The sequence below is a fragment of the Hyla sarda genome, chromosome 1 (genome assembly GCF_029499605.1).
Source record: "Hyla sarda isolate aHylSar1 chromosome 1, aHylSar1.hap1, whole genome shotgun sequence".
Classification (NCBI taxonomy): domain Eukaryota; kingdom Metazoa; phylum Chordata; class Amphibia; order Anura; family Hylidae; genus Hyla; species Hyla sarda.
In genome coordinates, this window is record NC_079189.1 from 340,449,498 (window position 1) to 340,469,559 (window position 20,062).

At 44.4% G+C, this 20,062-nt stretch overlaps 1 long non-coding RNA gene across 1 annotated transcript in view; it reads left to right on the top strand.

Moving 5' to 3' along the window:
- LOC130307254 (uncharacterized) overlaps positions 1 to 20,062 on the top strand; it is a 216,284-nt gene that overhangs the window by 4,647 nt on the left and 191,575 nt on the right. Inside the window, exon 2 of the long non-coding RNA XR_008856460.1 lies at positions 13,305 to 13,454. This is a non-coding gene — a long non-coding RNA (uncharacterized LOC130307254). The remainder of the gene's footprint in view (positions 1 to 13,304; positions 13,455 to 20,062) is intronic.

Consider the following 20,062-nt stretch of genomic DNA (forward strand, 5'->3'; position numbering starts at 1 on the left):
TTATAATGTGCCCCCAAGCTCGGCATCTGTCATATTATGCCCCCGCAGTGCTATGTGAAAAGTATTTCTATCAGCAGCGCATCGTGCCAGCAGCCGGCTGGCCTGATGATTCTGATACAATGCTTTTCATACCTAGCGCTTCAGGGGCATATGTATATAGAAGCGCTGGGGGAGGCAGACATATTGCGTTATCTGACCCCCACAGCACTACTATATATATATGCCACCGGAGCGTGATATGTGAAAAGTATATCTATCAGCAGCCGGCCGGCCCGATGATGCTGATACAATACTTTTCATACATAGCACTTCCGGGGCATATGTATATAGAAGTGCTGGGAGGCAGACATATTGCGTTATCTGCCCCCCACATCACTTCTATATACATATGCCACTGCAGCGTGATATGTGAAAAGTATATCTATCAGCAGTCAGCCGACCCGATGATGCTGATACAATACTTTTCATACATAGTGCTGCAGGGGCATATGTATATAGATACACTGGGGACCAGACATATAGCACTATCTGCCCCCAGAGCACTTCTATATGTGGTGTCCCGGTACCGTATTACATACCGTACCTTGGAACCGTGGGGTCCTCAGGTCTAGTCCTCCCTAGTCACCCCTTAAATAGTTAATATATTATTCAGGTAAATGTAAATAAATGTATATAAAAAGTGTACTTACCTTGCACTAGCGTCGCAGGACCTGCGGGTCACGTGACGATGTTTAGTCTCTATGGTAGGTAAAAAGGACCTTTGGAGGTTCATGGGACATGTGATACCCACAATGCCGTGTAAAGCTGATTGACAGATGGTGTGGACCAATCCTAAAAAGGCCAGCCCCTGCCCAAATAAGGGAGCTGCGGCCATTATTCGCCCTCTTGGGTTGCTGTCACTGAATGAGGTAAGACCTCCGCAACTTTCAACGACAATTACTAGGTCAAAGCCTTGCAGCCTCGGCTGAATCAGTTAGGGAGTTCTTCTAAATTTCCCCGCAAATATCGGCAAGGACCCTGGACCTAAACATAACCCTAAATCCAGCGGATCTGCACATACTAAATCCCTACAAGCTGAGTAATTTACTCAAGTCCCAACCAACTGTCAATCTAAGCTAAGCCGTTCATAGACTCTGTTACAAAGACTGTTGCTTATGTTCGCATGTTACAGAAAATCTTCAGTAAAGTTTACACAAGTTTTCAGAAAAGCTTTGGTTGTGGACAATACTTTAATTTGCATCTACCTATTGCTCTTGGGAAGGGTGGCGATAGGCCAAGCCATACAGCATTTCACCCTCTCCCTGGCGTCACGACTGACATGAGTTAATTATAACCGTGATATACCTCACAGCAACACCCCAACTGCCATACACTCCCCAAGACACCACAAAGCCTTTTTGGCGTCAAGAACAGAATACGGGTGTGGGCCTGCTGCTGTTGCCACCAGTGAAAGTGTACTCTCCCCTATATAAGAGACTGTGTTTATGTATAAGAGCGGTGCGTGTGGTGAACAATACAAGGTGGCCACCCGAAAAGTAAGGGGGGAGGCGAAGAGTACAGCGGAGCTGCAGTCAGCCTTGAAAAGAGTCAAAACTGGCGCAGGGCCTTCCAGAGCGCGGGATCCAGAAACTCCGCCCACCGAAGCGGCCATCTTGTCGGAGTCCAAAGTCGGGGACATTCGAGTCCGAGCTTCATTTAACCCCTTAAGGACACAGCCCATTTTCACCTCTAGGACGCAGCCCTTTTTTGCACATCTGACCACTGTCACTTTAAACATTAATAACTCTGGAATGCTTTTACTTATCAATCTGATTCAAAGATTGTTTTTTCGTGACATATTCTACTTTAACATAGTGGTAAATTTTTGTGGTAACTTGCATCCTTTCTTGGTGAAAAATCCCAAAATTTGATGAAAAAATTGAAAATTTTGCATTTTTCTAACTTTGAAGCTCTCTGTTTGTAAGGAAAATTGATATTCCAAATATTTTTTTTTTTGGATTCACATATACAATATGTCTACTTTATATTTTCATCATAAAATGTATGAGTTTTTACTTTTGGAAGACACCAGAGGGCTTCAAAGTTCAGCAGCAATTTTACAATTTTTCACAAAATTTTCAAACTCGCTATTTTTCATGGACCAGTTCAGGTTTGAAGTGGATTTGAAGGGTCTTCATATTAGAAATACCCCATAAAAGACCCCATTATAAAAACTACACCCCCCAAAGTATTCAAAATGACATTCAGTAAGCGTTTTAACCCTTTAGGTGTTTCACAGGAAAAGCAGCAAAGTGAAGGAGAAAATTCAAAATCTTCATTTTTTACACTTGCATGTTCTTGTAGACCCAATTTTTGAATTTTTACAAGGGGTAAAAGGATAAAATTTATAATTGAATTTGTAGCCCAATTTCTTTCGAGTAAGCACATACCTCATATGTCTATGTAAATTGTTCGGCGGGCGCAGTAGAGGGCTCAGAAGCGAAGGAGCGACAAGGGGATTTTGGAGAGTACGTTTTTCTGAAATGTTTTTTTGGGGGCATGTTGCATTTAGGAAGCCCCTATGGTGCCAAAACAGCAAAAAAAAAAAAAAACATGGCATACCATTTTGGAAACTAGACCCCTTGAGGAACGTAACAAGGAATTAAGTGAGCCTTAATACCCCACAGGTGTTTCATGACTTTTGCATATGTAAAAAAAAAAATAATAATTTCACTAAAATGTGTGTTTCCCCCCAAATTTCACATTTTTGCAAGGGTTAATAGCAGAAAATACCCCCCAAAATTTGTAACCCCATCTCTTCTGAGTATGGAGGTACCCCATAAGTTGACCTGAAGTGCATTATGGGCGAACTACAATGCTCAGAAGAGAAGGAGTCATATTTGGCTTTTTGAGAGCAAATTTTGCTCGGGGGGCATGTCGCATTTAGGAAGCCCCTATGGTGCCAGGACAGCAAAAAAAAAACGACATGGCATACCATTTTGGAAACTAGACTCCTTGAGGAACGTAACAAGGGATAAAGTGAACCTTAATACCCCACAGGTGTTTCACGACTTTTGCATATGTAAAAAAAAAAAATTTTTTTACCAAAAATGCTTGGTTTAGCAAAAATTTTACATTTAAAAAAAAGGTAATAGCAGAAAATACCCCCCAAAATTTGAAGCCCAATTTCTCCCGATTCAGAAAACACCCAATATGGGGATGAAAAGTTCTCTGCTGGCGCACTACAGGTCTCAGAAGAGAAGGAGTCACATTTGGTTTTTTGGAAGCAAATTTTGCTCTGGGGGCATGCCGCATTTAGGAAGCACCTATGGTGCCAGGACAGAAAAAAAAAACACATGGCATACTATTTTGGAAACTAGACCCCTTGGGGAACGTAACAAGTGGTAAAGTGAACCTTAATACCCCACAGGTGTTTCACGACTTTTGCATATGTAAAAAATAATAATTTTTTTTACACTAAAATGCTTGTTTTCCCCCAAATTTTACATTTTTACAAGGGATAATAGCAGAAAATACCCCCCAAAATTTGTAACCCCATCTCTTCTGAGTATGGAAATACCCAATAAGTGGACGTGAAGTACACTGGGGGCGAACTACAATGCTCAGAAGAGAAGGAGCATCATTGAGCTTTTGGAGAGAGAATTTGGCCATGTGCATTTCCAAAGCCCCCCTGTGGTGCCAGAACAGTGGACCCCCCCACATGTGACCCCATTTTTAAAACTACACCCCTCACGGAGGGTAATAAGGGGTGCAGGGAGAATTTACACCCCACTGGCATTTGACGGATCTTTGGAACAGTGGGCTGTGCAAATTAAACATTTTATTTTTCATTTTCACAGACCCCTGTTTCAAAGATCTGTCAGACACCTGTGGGGTGTAAATGCTCACTGTACCCCTTGTTACATTCCGTGAGGGGTGTAGTTTCCAAAATGGGGTCACATGTGGGTATTTATTGTTTTGCACTTATGTCAGAACCGCTGTAAAATCAGCCACCCCTGTGCAAATCACCAATTTAGACCTCAAATTTACATGGTGCACTCTCCCTTCTGAGCCTTGTTGTGCGCCCCCAGAACACTTTGTGCCCACATATGGGGTATCTCCGTCCTCAGGAGAAATTGCGTTACAAATTTTGGAGGCTTTTTTTCTTTTACCGCTTGTGAAATTTTAAAGTATGGGGCAACACCAGTATGTTAGTGTACAAAAATGTTTTTTTTTTACACTAACATGCTGGTGTAGACCCCAACTTTACCTTTTCATAAGGGGTAAAAGGAGAAAAAGCCCCCCAAAATTTGTTAGGCAATTTCTCCCGAGTACGGAAATACCCCATATGTGGCCCTAAACTGTTGCCTTGAAATACGCCAAGGCTCCGAAGTGAGAGAGCGCCATGTGCATTTGAGGCCTAAATTAGGGATTTGCATAGGGGTGGACATAGGGGTATTCTACACCAGTGATTCTCAAACAGGGTGCCTCCAGCTGTTGCTAAACTCCCAGCATGCTTGGACAGTCAATGGCTGTCCAGAAATGCTGGGAGTTTTTGTTTTGCAACAGCTGGAGGCTCCGTTTTGGAAACACTGCTGTAGGATACGTTTTTCATTTTTATTGGGGGGGCAGTGTACGTGTATATATGTAGTGTTTTACTCTTTATTTTATGTTAGTGTAGTGTAGTGTTTTTAGGTTACATTCACACTGACGGCGGATTACACTGAGTCTCCCGCTAGGAGTTTGAGCTGCGGCTGCAGCTCAAACTTGAAGCAGGGAACTCACTGTAATCCGTCGCCAGTGTAAATGTAACCTGTACATTCACATGGGAGGGGGGGGGGGGGGGGAACTACAACTCCCAGCATGCACTGACAGAACGTGCATGCTGGGAGTTGTAGTTTTGCAACAGCTGGAGGCACACTGGTTGGAAAATACTGAGTTAGGTAATAGAACCTATTACCTAACTCGGTATTTCCCAACCAGTGTGCCTCCGGCTGTTGCAGAACTACAACTCTCAGCATGTACTGATTGCCAAAGGGAATGCTGGGAGATGTAGTTATGCAACAGCTGGAGGCAGGCAAGTACAACTCCCAGCATGCCGAGACAGCCATTTGCTGTTCCTGAATGCTGGGAGTTGTAGTTTTGCAAGATTTAGAGGGGTTCAGGCTGGAGATCACTGACAGTGGTCTCTAAACTGTGGCCCTCCAGATGTTGCAAAACTACAAATCTCAGCATGCTAAGACAGCAAACTGCTGTCTGGGCATGCTGGGAGTTGTAGTTTTGTAATATCTGGAGGGCTACAGTTTAGAGACCACTGTCAGTGATCTCCAGCCTGAACCCCTCTAAATCTTGCAAAACTACAACTCCCAGCATGCCAACACAGCAAACAGCTGTCAAGGCATGGTGGGAGTTGTAGTTTTGCAACATCTGGAGGGCGACAGTTTAGAGACCACTCTCTAAACTGTCGCCCTGCAGATGTTGCTAGGCAACAGACTCTGGACACGCGGCGTCATACTTACCTCCACCGCTGCCGTAATCACAGCCGCCGCCGCCGGGTAAGTGACCGCCGCTGCCGCCGCTATTACACGGTTCCCCCCGCTGTGCCCGGACACCGATGGGTGGGCATAGCGGGGGGAACCGAACTTTAACCCCCCCGCCCCCAGTCTGCTATTGGTCGGCCGCTCCGCCGATCAATAGCAGGGATAGGAGGGGTGGCAACCCTGCCACCTCACTCCTATCTCTTCAAGGAGGATCGAGGGTGTCTTGGACACCCCCGATCCCCCTTATTTTATCGCGGCGCCGCGATTGATGGGCAGGGGGAGAGCGCTCCCCCTGCAAACACCGTAGATGCCATGATCAGAACTGATCACGGCATCTATGGGGTTAATGCTGCCGGGACCGGCGCGATCGCGGCCCCGGCAGCTGCGGTGGGACTCCGGCTGTGATTGACAGCTGAGTCCCACCCGCGATCTCCTGCGCTGCCCGCGGCAGAGCAGGAGATCGCTTGGACGTATGCATACGTCCATTTGCGCGAACGTGTAATTCGCCTGGACATATGCATACGTCCAATAGCGGGAAGGGGTTAAAGGGCCAACACACTCAATAGAAGAATGTCAGAGCCTGCAATGCCATCACCGCCAACTGACCAACGGGGCGGTGGTACTCTTGGGACCCTGCCAATGAAGTCCCCACCACAAGTTAGAAGGATGCTGCCACCCACACCGATGCTGCTTCACCTACAATGACGGAGCCTTCCTGCGACACCAACGGCAAGACCCTCACCTCGAGCAAGTCCGGATCCACTTAGTTCACCCCCAGCTGCTCCCTACATGTTTGGAGCCCCTGTTGCTGCACCTGTCTTCCTGGGAAACCCCGTTCTTCCCACTTACAACGGGGATCCCTTCATGCTGAGAGATTTTAAGGAAAAGATTTACAGCCTCTTCGGGTTTTATGCACTCCCACCTCATCAACAGGTACAGTTGCTTCTAGGACAGCTCCAGGGACCTGCCTTAGTGGAACTCTGCATCTGGCCAGTGGCTTACAAGGCCACAGTGGGACAGATCTTCGAGGGGATTTCTCAAGTGTTTGAATCCCATTCCCCTGTATGAGCGACGTCAGAAGCCAGGTGAGACTCTCCGGGCCTATGCAGTAGCCCTGCAGAATGCGTTAGAGGCAGTGCAGAAGTTGGATGGCATCACGCCCGATCAGAGCAATAGAGTCCCGATGGACCGGTTTATAGAGGGGGCACAGAATAAGTGGAACAAGGCCCAACTTAGGATGCTAGCGGTGCAAAATCCTGATATGGACTGCCCAGCTTTTAAGAGACTAGCAGTCAAAGTTATTGAGTCTGGGCCCCAGGTAGAGGAAACTAGTGTCCCTGTTGCAGAACCCCAGGTGGCCTCGCCCCAATCCTCCTCCCCTTCGCAGCCTGTCCCTGCCACACCTTCCCCTGGTCCATGGACCGCTGATTTGCAAGACATAAAACAGGACATTGAACAATTAGCCAAAGCTTTCAAGGAAATGACAAGCCGGTCAAACTCCCCTAGGCCTGCTCCTCTCCCACCTAAGAAACCTGACCCCCGCCCTGCCAGTCCACCTGACACCCCTCCTGTGAGGCCACTTGGCAATCAGAGGTCTGTCGGCAGCCATTGTGGTAAGACTGGACACTGGAAGAGTCAATGCTGGGCTTTAAACGGGCATCCCCTGGGGTCGAGGACCACACCCCTGAAGTAACCGTAGAAGGTCCAGAACCAACCAGCACCAACCATGATACCAGCTACCACAGCAGCCAGTAGTCCTCTGGTCACTTTGAATCCTTCAGTGTCTCACTCCACTCCCACCAATGTGGTGTGGGAGAGTTATATCAACTCCCTGCCAGCTCCAGATGTTGGAAGAGCTAGGGGGTCTAGAAGAGGAGTAGGAAGAATTCGGAGGAATGTCTTCTGAGGGACTGACATCTGCTAATTTGTGTTTCTTTTGCTAACTTCTTTGTTTTTTCAGCAACCACCATGTTCAAGAAAGTGTGCCTAGCAGGACTTTGCTAAGACTGTTCCAAGTTTTGCAACGTAACCATTAAGCTTGCGCCTGACCCTTAGGTCAAGAGACTCCGAGCCTACAGGAGATTCGTAAGTTTTGTGCCCAGCTGATTAGGGGTAAGGCCGTGTTTAAAAAGACTCCTAGTGTAGGTGGACTGCTGATCCTTACACACCAATTTCGTGTATATACCTTATACCTCCATAGTAACGTAAGGACTTCTTGCTAAAATTGCACTTATCAGGTGTATGCGCCTGAACCCTGTTGGAGTGTCCTAATAAATATTTCTGCTAGTATAAGAAAATGTAAATGGTTATTGTACACAGAAAAGTAGTCTTGTGTCTGTGTATATAAAAATGTAAGTAGTTGTTGTACACAGAAAAATGTCTGCTTAAATGCACGTGTACACAAAAGGTAAAATGTAAATAATTCTTGTACACATACACTAGGAACATTTAAAAGATGTTTTTGTAGTTACTAAAAGGTGACTCTCTCAGCTCCTCTGAGAGTAGCATTACCGTCACCAATCGCTAGCACCTGTCACAGAATAAACTACCCTTGAGATACCAAGACTGATCTTCCAAATAGTATCTGTACACATAGTACATCACATAAGTCACTTAAAAGGTACTTATCTCATTCTAACTTAGTACACCAAAATAAAATATATCTCACATTAAGAAAAAACACTTTAGGGATTGTAGCCTAAGTCATTGTCCAATTCCTGCCACTGTTAGGTACACTAATTTATTTTCTTTCTACATGTGTGAGATGCACTACCTGGCCAGTAGGTGCTCTTGCGAGCTAAAAATTGATACACGTATTTCCTAAAGGTAACCTAGGTAAGGTTATACTGCTGTGTTCTAGGGGTAAGAAGCGTGTAGCCAATAGACCCTAGTAGCTAACTTATTGGTAGATAGCCTCAGGCAAGCCAATATAACCTTCTGTGTACTAACAGGTAAACTTAAATGGCGAAAAGTAAAATGTTTTAGTGAGATATATGTGTCTAGACAGCTTGAGAATAAATGTTTAGAGAGCTGTATAAAAATCTAGGAAGCTTGAGAATAAATGTTTAGAGAGCTTTTTAAATGTTTAGAGAGCTGTGTATAATTATCTAGAAAGCTTGAGAAATGTTTTAGAGAGCTTTAGATATGTCTAGGGAATTTTAAAAATGTATAGAAAGTTCTAAGTGTCTTGTGAGATAATGCTAGTCATAAGAATGTGTCAGGATGCATATAATGTATTATCTCCAGTAAAAGGAATTATCTCTAGTCATAACAATGTGTCAGGATGTATATATGTATAATAATTTCATCCTTAGCCTTTATCCTAGTTCCTCTGTCTTAGGGGATTGGCGTTGGGGTCGACTTGTTTTAAGTAAGGGGGTTTGTGGTGTCCCGGTACCGTATTACATACCGTACCTTGGTAGGGGTCCCCAAAGTCAGAGTTCCTAGGAAACTTGGGGTCCTCAGGTCTAGTCCTCCCCTAGTCACCCCTTAAATAGTTAATATATTATTCAGGTAAATGTAAATAAATGCATAAAATGCTAGCGTCGCAGGACCTGCAGGTCACGTGACGATGTTTAGTCTCTATGGTAGGTAAAAAGGACCTTTGGAGGTTCATGGGACATGTGATACTCACAATGCCTTGTAAAGCAGATTGACAGATGGTGTGGACCAATCCTAAAATGGCCAGCCCCTGCCCATATAAGGGAGCTGCGGCCATTATTTGCCCTCTTGGGTTGCTGTCACTGAATGAGGTAGGACCTCTGCAACTTTCAACGACAATTACTAGGCCAAAGCCTTGCAGCCTCGGCTGAATCAGTTAGTGAGTTCTTCTAAATTTCCCCGCAAATATCGTCAACGACCCTGGATCTAAACATAACCCTAAATCCAGCGGATCTGCGCATACTAAATCCCTAAAAGCTGAGAAACTTACTCAAGTCTCAACCAACTGTCAATCTAAGCTAAGCCGTTCATAGACTCTGTTACAAAGACTGTTGCTTATGTTTGCGTGTTACAGAAAATCTTCAGTAAAGTTTACGCAAGTTTTCAGCAAAGCTTTGGTTGTGGACAATACTTTATTCTGCATCTACCTATCGCTCTTGGGAAGAGTGGCGATAGGCCAGGCCAGCATTTCACCCTCACCCTGGCGTCATGACTGACAAGAGTTAATTAGAACCATGATATACCTCACAGCAACACCCCAACTGCCATACACCCCCCAAGGCACCACATATACACATATGCCACCGCAGAGCTATGAATGAAAAGCATTGTATCAGCATCATCAGGTCGGCTGGCTGCTGATAGATATACTTTTCACATATCACCCTGCGGTGGCATAAATATATAGAAGTGCTGTGGGGGTGGGGGGGGGGGTGGGTGCAGATAACACTGTATGTCTGCCTCCCCTTCCCAGCGCTTCTATATACATATGCCCCTGAAGTGCTATGTATGAAAAGTATTTTATCAGTATCATTGAGCCGGCGGGGGTCATATCTTTATTAATGCGCTGCAGGGGGCATATTATACGCGGTGGTCAGAACGGGATGACTGCTGATATCTATCAGCAGCCATCCCGGCATATTGCCCAGGGGGGTCCTGAGACAACTCCCAGCATGCCCAGATAGCCAAAGGCTGTCTGTGTGCCATTCATGTGTGTTCATGTGCCATTCTTTCTTCCGTCACCAATAACGTCCGTTATTTATGACGGGCTATAATGGGTCATAACGGAAAATAAAAAAATCCCATAGACTTGAATGGGATTTTGTAACAGACGTTTAACATCCGTTTTTAACCACTTAACGACCAAGGACGTATATTTACGTCCTTGGCCGGCTCCCACGATATAACGCGGGGTCACGTGGTGACCCCGCGTCATATCGGGTTGGTCCCGGCATGTATCTGATGCTGGGACCCGGGGCAGCGATCGCGGTGCCGCGCACTATTAACCCTTTAGACGCGGCGTTCCTCAACGTACAGAGCCCTGCTTGTCCTCACTGACCAGAGCCCTGCTTGTCCTCAGTGTACAGAGCCCTGCTTGTCCTCAGTGCACAGAGCCCTGCTTGTCCTCAGTGCACAGAGCCCTGCTTGTCCTCAGTGTACAGAGCACTGCTTGTCCTCAGTGCACAGAGCCCTGCTTGTCCTCAGTGCACAGAGCCCTGCTTGTCCTCAGTGTACAGAGCCCCGCTGATCATCAGTGTACAGTTTCTGCTTGTCCTCAGTGCACAGAGCCCTGCTTGTCCTCAGTGCACAGAGCCCTGCTTATCCTCAGTGTACAGAGCCCTGCTTATCCTCAGTGTACAGAGCCCTGCTTGTCCTCAGTGTACAGTGCCCTGCTTGTCCTCAGTGTACAAAGCCCTGCTTGTCCTCAGTGTACATAGACCTGCTTGTTCTCAGTGCACAGGGCCCTTCTTGTCCATGTTAATATCTACATTACATAAAAAGTTTTTGCAAATGACAGGTACCCTATAACCCCTTAAACTCTTAGGACACAGCCCATTTTTGGCCTTAAATGGGCACTGTCAGATACAAAAACTTTTGATATGTTGTCAAGCATGCAAAACCAATAGATTTTGCAATTGCTTTTATTAGAAAATGTTCAGTATTTCATATACTGCACAGAGCACTGCTTGTCCTCAGTGCACAGAGCCCTGCTTGTCCTCAGTGTACAGAGCCCTGTTTGTCATCACTGACCAGAGCCCTGCTTGTCCTCAGTGTACATAGCCCTGCTTGTCCTCAGTGCACAGAGCCCTGCTTGTCCTCAGTGCACAGAGCCCTGCTTGTCCTCAGTGTACAGAGCACTGCTTGTCCTCACTGCACAGAGCCCTGCTTGTCCTCAGTGCACAGAGCCCTGCTTGTCCTCAGTGCACAGAGCCCTGCTTGTCCTCAGTGTACAGAGCCCTGCTTGTCCTCACTGCACAAAGCCCTGCTTGTCCTCAGTGTACAGAGCCTCGCTTGTCATCAGTGTACAGTTTCTGCTTTTCCTCAGTGCACAGAGCCCTGCTTGTCCTCACAGCACAGAGCCCTGCTTGTCCTCAGTGCACAGATCCCTGCTTGTCATCAGTGTACAGTTTCTGCTTGTCCTCAGTGTACAGAGCCCTGCTTGTCCTCAGTGCACAGAGCCCTGCTTGTCCTCAGTGTACAGAGCCCTGCTTGTCCTCACTGACCAGAGCCCTGCTTGTCCTCAGTGTACAGAGCCCTGCTTGTCCTCAGTGTACAGTGCCCTGCTTGTCCTCAGTGTACAGAGCCCTGCTTGCCCTCAGTGTACATAGCCCTGCTTGTTCTCAGTGCACAGGGCCCTTCTTGTCCTTGTTATTATCTACATCACATAAAAAGTTTTTGCAAATGACAGGTACCCTATAACCCCTTAACCCTTTAGGACACAGCCCATTTTGGCCTTAAACGGGCACTGTCAGATACAAAAACTTTTGATATGTTTTCAAGCATGCAAAACCAATAGATTTTGCAATTGCTTTTTTAGAAAATTTTCAGTATTTCATACTGAAAAAGCCAGTCAAACAACAGCCCCCTCCCCCCTGCCTGCTTGGACACATACTAGTCCTGCTGTGTCCATGCGTCATGGACCCACTTCATTGATGGACAGCTGTGAGCGCAGGGCTCACAGCTAGAGGGAAAAATCCTCCCACTGTCAGCTTGTGTCCCGCTACTGTCAGTGAGGACAAGCTGGGAGTTGTAGTTTTGCTCATGCTAGGGAAGATGTGAGCAGACAGCATACTGAGGGAGGGGGCGGAGACCTGCACAGTGAAGCCGTGCCTGTGAGAAGAATTCAGACTAGTGAGCTAAATTAAAAGTGTAATAAAAAATTAAAATAAAGGTGCTAGACAAAAATAAAACAGGACAAAGCCTGTTTTATTTTTGTCTTTTCGTTTTTCCTACTTGCCTTCTAAAATCCATAACCTTTTTATTTTTCCATCCACAGACCCATATGAAGGCTTGTTTTATTTACCAATTGTACTTTGTTATAACACCTTTTATTTTACCAAAAAATATATGGCGCAACAAAAAAATTATTAGTTTCTGATGAAATTGAAAAGAAAAATGCTGTGCACTTTACGGTAAAAATGTATTTATTCCATGGGCCAATAAGATTAACTCCTTGCCTGTACGCCCTGCGTCCGTGCTATAACGTGGGGTCACGCAGTGACCCCGCATCATAGTGGGTCATTCCTGGCACCTAGCAACAGCTGGGACCCATGGCTAATACTGGACATCACTGATTACGGAAAGCTAATTCCAAGGATGCACTGTAATGAGTCTCAAGTCAGTGTCAGTTGTCTCAAGTCTGAAGTCTAACATCTAAAGTCTAGAGTCTCCGGTAATTAAGTCCAGTCAAGTCAGGTTATATCAAAGTGGAGTATACTACAAGTCCCAGCATGCCCAGCCATTTCACTACTGACTACCTCTGTATTGCTGGGTTTATAACACCTGCTGCAACTTTCTCCAGTAAAATGTCAGATCGCAGGTCCAACTGCTCAGACCCACCGGGATCTCCCGTGTGGTGCCCCGCTCTCCTGATGAATAGAGGCATGTCAACCATGGTAGGTATGGGGACCCCTAGTGGTGTGATTTTCAGGGACTATTTTCTTTATTAAATATTCAAAAAAATGTTAAAGAAGCATATTACAAGAGGTATTTTTTAGTGTGACAGTGCCCGCATAAATTACGTTTTTATGTTAACCACATATAAATAATAAATTTTTGTTTTTATTTTACTTTCTATGTTTTTTAAAAATAGTCCTGACATCTTTTTTCTGTTCTGACCACTAGGCATAAAATTACAGGTGGTCTGAGGAAGCGCCTCTCATGGCATGAACAAGCTGTCAACTTTAATGTGTTCAGCAACCAAGTCCATTCCAGGTCCCTCTAAGGCTAAATGTCTTTTTGTACAATATAAGAAGTTGTTTTGCACAGTTGCTGGTGAGTGCTACTCGTTCACCTTTCGAATTGCTGTTTCTTCATAGTCTGTTGTTTCTATATAGACTGTCCATATAGACTGGAATAAGCACTATATAGACTGTCCGCAACTATATGTGTAAAGGAAATTGGGCAGAGAAGTTTGGCTGGCTGTGCTGATTACAGTGTTTTACCTTTATTTGAAGTCTATTATTAAGCTGAGACTTCTTGTTCTGTACAGATCACTTCCCATCAGTGCCCTGTATATCAATACAGGCAGGATTACAATGATCAGTGTATAGATAACAGAGGTACACAAAATAGCTGATGCTTACAGCTGAGAGCACCCAATTAAATCAATGAGTAACACGAATGCATCACCGCTCATAAACAAAGGGTTAACATTAACCCCTAGAATACTCACAAATATAAATAAATAAATATATATATATATATATATATATATATATATATATATACATATACACAAAACATATGCAGCACTATCAAGCAAAACAAGGTATGGTTGGTGCGTCCACAACATCGGATCAAGGTTCTCGCCTGAATATCCACCAAAAGACGCAGCACTCAAAAAATTACAAAAAGGTATGTTTATTCCTTCAAATCAAGTCAGCAAGCAATGTTTCTGCTCTCTATGGAGCCATTTTCAAGCTTAAGTGACACACAATCTTAGGAGGTTTAAATACCCAACACAGTGCTCGTCACATAGTACACAATCAAGTGTTAATCATAATAAAACATGCACATATATATGAACATACATGATCATAAAGTGCAAAATGTTAATAGTGAAAATTTCATGTATATATATTTACATTCATGGTGATCATCATAAATCTGTGTCTAAAAAGTGCATAAAAATATAAAAAAAAATCTTTGAAAATGCTTGAAAAGGGGCAATTCCATATTCATTACACTAATCAGTCATAACACATAACTCCTGTAGTGTTTGAAATTAACATATTCATATATTTCATAATGAGGAAGACGCTTAGCGGCTCTGCTTCTCTGTAATGGCGCCGGCGGCGTGTGGATATCACACTTCGCATGTGCCTACATGTAAGTCATAACATTGCGTCAAAACATTGCGTCATTGCGTCGGGGAGCGTTTGAATGACGCAATGTTATTACTAACATGTAGGAACATGCACAGTGTGATATCCACATGCCGCTGGCGCCATCACATGATATTTGCACTTTATTAATTGATTGTTTTTATTATGATTAACACCTGATTTTCTACTGTGTAATGAGCAGTGTGTTGGGTATTTAACCCCTTAAGGACCAGGCCAATTTTCACTGTAGGACCAGAGCGTTTTTGCACATCTGACCACTTTCACTTTAAGCATTAATAATTCTGGGATGCTTTTACCTTTCATTCTGATTTCAAGATAGTTTTTTCGTGACATATTCTACTTTATGTTAATGATAAGATTTTGTCTATACTTGCATAATTTCTTGGTGAAAAATTCCAAAATTTGATGAAATAATTGAAAATTTTGTATTTTTCTAACTTTGAAGCTCTCTGCTTGTAAGGAAAATAGACATTCCAAATAAATTATATTTTGATTCACAAATACAATATGTCTACTATATGTTTGCATCATAAAGTTGACGTTTTTACTTTTGGAAGACATCAGAGGGTTTCAAAGTTCAGCAGCAATTTTCCCAAAAAATTTCTAAATCGGAATTTTTCATCGACCAGTTCAGTTTTGAAGTGGATTTGAAGGGTCTTCTTATTAGAAATACCCCACAAATGACCCCATTATAAAAACTGCACCCCTCAAAGTATTCAAAATGACATTCAGTAAGTGTGTTAACCCTTTAGGTGTTTCACAGGAATAGCAGCAAAATGAAGAAATTCAAAATCTTCATTTTTTACACTCGCATGTTCTTGTAGAACCAGTTTAAAATTTTTTACAAGGAGTAGTAGGAGAAAAAGTCCCCCAAAGTTTTTCTGAAATGGTTTTTGGGGGGCATGTCACATTTAGGAAGCCCCTTTGGTTCCAGAACAACAGAAAACCCACCACATGGCATACCATTTTGGAAACTACACCCCTCAAGGCACGTAACAAGAGCTCCTGTGAGCCTTAAAACCCCACAGGTGTTTGACGACTTTTCGTTAAAGTTGGATGTGTAAATAAGAAAACATTTTTTTTCACTAAAGTGCAGTTTTTTTTCCAAAATTTACCATTTTTATAAAGGGTAATGGGAGAAAATGCCCCCCAAAATTTCACCATCTCTTCTGAATATAGAAATACCCCATGTTAGGACGTAAAATGCTCTTCGGCAAACTACAATGCTCAGAAGAGAAGGAGTCACATTTGGCTTCTGGAAAGCAAATTTTGCTGAAATGGTTTTTGGGGGGCATGTCGCATTTAGGAAGCCCTATGGTGCCACAACAGCAAAAAAAAAAAAAAAAAAAAAAACAACCTGGCATACCATTTTGGAAACTACACCCCTTAAGGAACGTAACAAGGGGTACAGTGAGCCTTAGCACCTCACAGGTATTTCACAACTTTTTGTTAAAGTTGCATGTGTAAATGAAAAAAAGTTGTTTTTCACTAAAATGCTGTTCTTTCCCCAAATTTTATATTTTTTCAAGGGGTAATAGGAGAAAATGTCCCCCAAAATTTGTAACCCCATTTCTTCTGAGTATGGAAATACCCAATGTGGGGATGTCAAGTGCTCTGCTGGCACACTACAATGCTCAGAAGAGGAGGAGCGCCATTGAGCTCATGGGAGAGAGAATATGTTTGGAATGGAAGTCGGGGGCCATATGCATTTACAAAGCCCCCCGTGGTGCCAGAACAGTGGACCCACCCACATGTGACACCATTTTGGAAACTAGACCCCTCACACAATTTAATAAGAGGTGCAGTGAGCATTTACACCCCACTGGTGTTTGACAGATCTTTGGAACAGTGGGCTGTGCAAATGAAAAATTACATTTTTCATTTTCACGGACCACTGTTCCAAAAACCTGTCAGACACCTGTGGGGTGTAAATGCTCACTGCACCCCTTAATACATTACATGAGGGGTGTAGTTTACAAAATGGAGTCACATGTGTGTGTGTGTGGGGGGGGGGGGGGTCAATTGTTCTGGCACCACAAGGGGCTTTGTAAACACACATGGCCTTCAATTCCGGACAAATTTTCTCTTCAAAAGCCCAATGGCGCTACTTCTCTTCTGAGCATTGTAGTTCGCCAGCAGAACACCTTACATCCACATATGGGGTATCTACCACCCCTGTGCAAATCACCAATTTAGGCCTCAAATGTACATAGTGCACTTTCACTCCTGAGCCTTGTTGTGCGCCCGCAGAGCATTTTATGCCCACATATGGGGTATTTCAGTACTCAGGAGAAGTTGCGTTACAAATTTTGGGGGTCTTTTTTTCCTTTTACCTCTTGTAAAAATAAAAGTATTGGGCAACATCAGCATGATAGTGTAAAACTTTTTATTTTTTTACATTAACAGGCTGGTGTACACCCAACTTTTCCTTTTCATAAGGGATAAAAGGAGAAAAAGCCCCCTAAATTTTGTAGTGCAATTTCTCCCGAGTACAGAAATACCCCATATGTGGCCCTAAACTGTTTCCTTGAAATACGACAGGGCTCTAAAGTCAGAGAGTGGCAGGCGCATTTGAGGACTAAATTAGGGATTGCATAGGGGTGGACATGGGGGTATTCTACACCAGTGATTCCCAAACAGGGTGTCTCCAGCTGTTGCTAAACTCCCAGCATGCCTGGACAGTCAGTGGCTGTCCGTAAATGCTGGGAGTTGTTATTTTGCAACAGCTGGAGGCTCCGTTTTGGAAACACTGCCGTACAGTACATTTTCATTTTTATTGGGGGGGGGGGGCAGTGTAAGGGGGTGTATATGTAGTGTTTTACCCTTTATGATGTGTTCATGTTGGGTTGTGTAGTGTTTTTCGGGTACATTCACACTGGCGGGTTACGGTGAGTTTCCCGCTAGGAGTTTGCACTGCAGCGAAAAATTTACCGCAGCTCAAACTTGAAGCAAGAAACTCACTGTAAACCTGCCCATGTGAATGTACCCTGTGTGTGTGTGTGGGGGGGGGGGGGGGGGGGGGGCAAACCTCCAGCTGTTTCAAAACTACAACTCCCAGCATGCACTGATAGACTGTGCATGCTGGGAGTTGTACTATTGCAACAGCTGGAGGCACACTGGGTGAAGAACCTTCAGTTGGGCTCTGTTTCCTAACTCAGTATTTTCCAACCAGTGTGCCTCCAGCTGTTGCAAAACTGCAACTCCCAGCATGTACTGATCGCGAAGGGCATGCTGGAAGATGTAGTTATGCAACAGCTGGAGGATGCAACTACAACTCCCAGCATGCCGAGACAGCTGTTTGCTGTTTGGGCATGCTGGGATTTGCAGTTTTGCAACATCTGGAGAGCTACAGTTTAGAGACCACTCACTGCACAGTGATCACCAAACTGTGGCCCTTCAGATGTTGCAAAACTACAAATTCTAGCATGCCTAAACAGCTGTCTGGGCATGCTAAGAGTTGTAGTTTTGCAACATCTATAAGGCTACAGTTTAGAGACCATTGAATAGTGGTCTCAGACTGTAGCCCTCCAGATGTTGCTAGGCAAATCACCAGCTTTTGTTCGATCCAGCGAGCCAGCTGCACAACATCGCCGCCCGCTGATCACCGTCGCCCACTGGCTGCGGATTTGTGAGTGGATCTTCTGCCGTCGGTCCTCCTTTCTCCCGTTTCCCCATCCTGCCCTGCATATTGTGGGTGGGCAGAACGGGGAAACCGAAAGTTAACCCCCCCTCCCCCGATCTGCTATTGGTCGTCGCTTCTGGTGACCAATAGCAGGGATAAGAGGGATGGCACCCCTGCCACCTCACTCCTATTCCTTCAGGGGGATCGTGGGTGTCTTAGACAACCACGATCCCCCTTATATTCTGGTTCACCGGGTCACTATAGACCTGCATCACTCGGAATCGGCGCAAATCGCTAGTGTGAATTCACTAGCAATTTGCGGCGATGACCCCCCTGGGAATTTGCGCGGAGTGCCTGCTGATAGATATCAGCAGTCACCCCTGTCCGGTCCCCGCCCGGCGCGCGGCGGGGACCGAAATTCCCACGGGCGCGCAGATACGCCCTTGGTCCTTATGTACCAGGGAGCAAAGGCATACCTGTACGCCCTTGGTCCTTAAGTGGTTAAACCCTCTAAGATTGTGTGTCACTTAAGCTTGAAAATGGCTCCATAGAGAGTAGAAATGGTGCTTGCTGACTTGATATGAAGGAATAAACACACTTTTTAAAAATTTTTTAGTGCTGCGTCTTTTGGTGGAAATATACAGTGGGGATCAAAAGTTTGGGCACCCCAGGTTAATCCCTCAAGGACCAAGGACGTACAGGTATGTCCTTGGTCCTGCTCCCGTGATATAACGCGGGGTTACACGGTAACCCCGCATCATATCACGGCGGGCCTGGCGTCATAGTGAAGTCGGGATCCGCCGCTAATAGCGCGCAGCGCTATTAACCCTTTAGCCGCGCGCTCAGAGCTGAGCCACGCGGCTAAAAGTGAAAGTAACTGCCAGTTAACTCAGTCGGGCTGTTCGGAATAGCCGTGGCGAAATCGCGTCATCCCGAACAGCTTACAGGACAGCGGGAGGGTCCCTACCTGCCTCCTCGCTGTCTGATCGCCGAATGACTGCTCAGTGCCTGAGATCCAGGCATGAGCAGTCAAGCGGCAGAATCATCGATCACTGGTTTCCTATGAGAAACCAGTGATCAATGATAAAGATCAGTGTGTGCAGTGTTATTGGCCCCTATGGGAAGTGGGAAAAAAAAGTGAATAAAGATCAATTAACCCCTCCCCTATTAAAAGTTTGAATCACCCCCCTTTTCCCATAAAAAAAAAACACAGTGTAAATAAAAATAAACATATATGGTATTACCGCGTGCAAAAATGTCCGAATTATAAAAATGTATTGTTAATTAAACCGCTTGGTCAATGACGTACGCGCAAAAAAATTCCAAAGTCCAAAATAGTGCATTTTTGGTCACTTTTTATATAATTTAAAAATGAATAAAAAGCGATCAATAAGTCTTATCAATGCAAAAATGGTACCGTTAAAAACTTCAGATCACGGCGCAAAAAATGAGCCCTCATACCGCCCCATACATGGACAAATAAAAAAGTTATAGGGGTCAGAAGATGACAATTTTAAACATATAAATTTTCTTGCATGTAGTTATGATTTTTTCCAGAAGTACGACAAAATCAAACCTATATAAGTAGGGTATCATTTTAATCGTATGGACCTACAGAATAAAGATAAGATGTCATTTTTACCGAAAAATGTACTACGTAGAAACGGAAGCCCCCAAAATTTACAAAACGGGTTTTTTTTTCAATTTTGTCGCACAATGATTTTTTTTTCCGTTTCACCATAGATTTTTGGGCAAAATGACTGATGTCATTACAAAGTTGAATGGCGCAAAAAATAAGCAATCATATGGATTTTTAGGTGCAAAATTGAAAGAGTTATGATTTTTTAAAAGCAAGGAGCAAAAAACGAAAATTCAAAAACAGAAAAACCCCCGGTTAACCTAGGGGTTAAAAT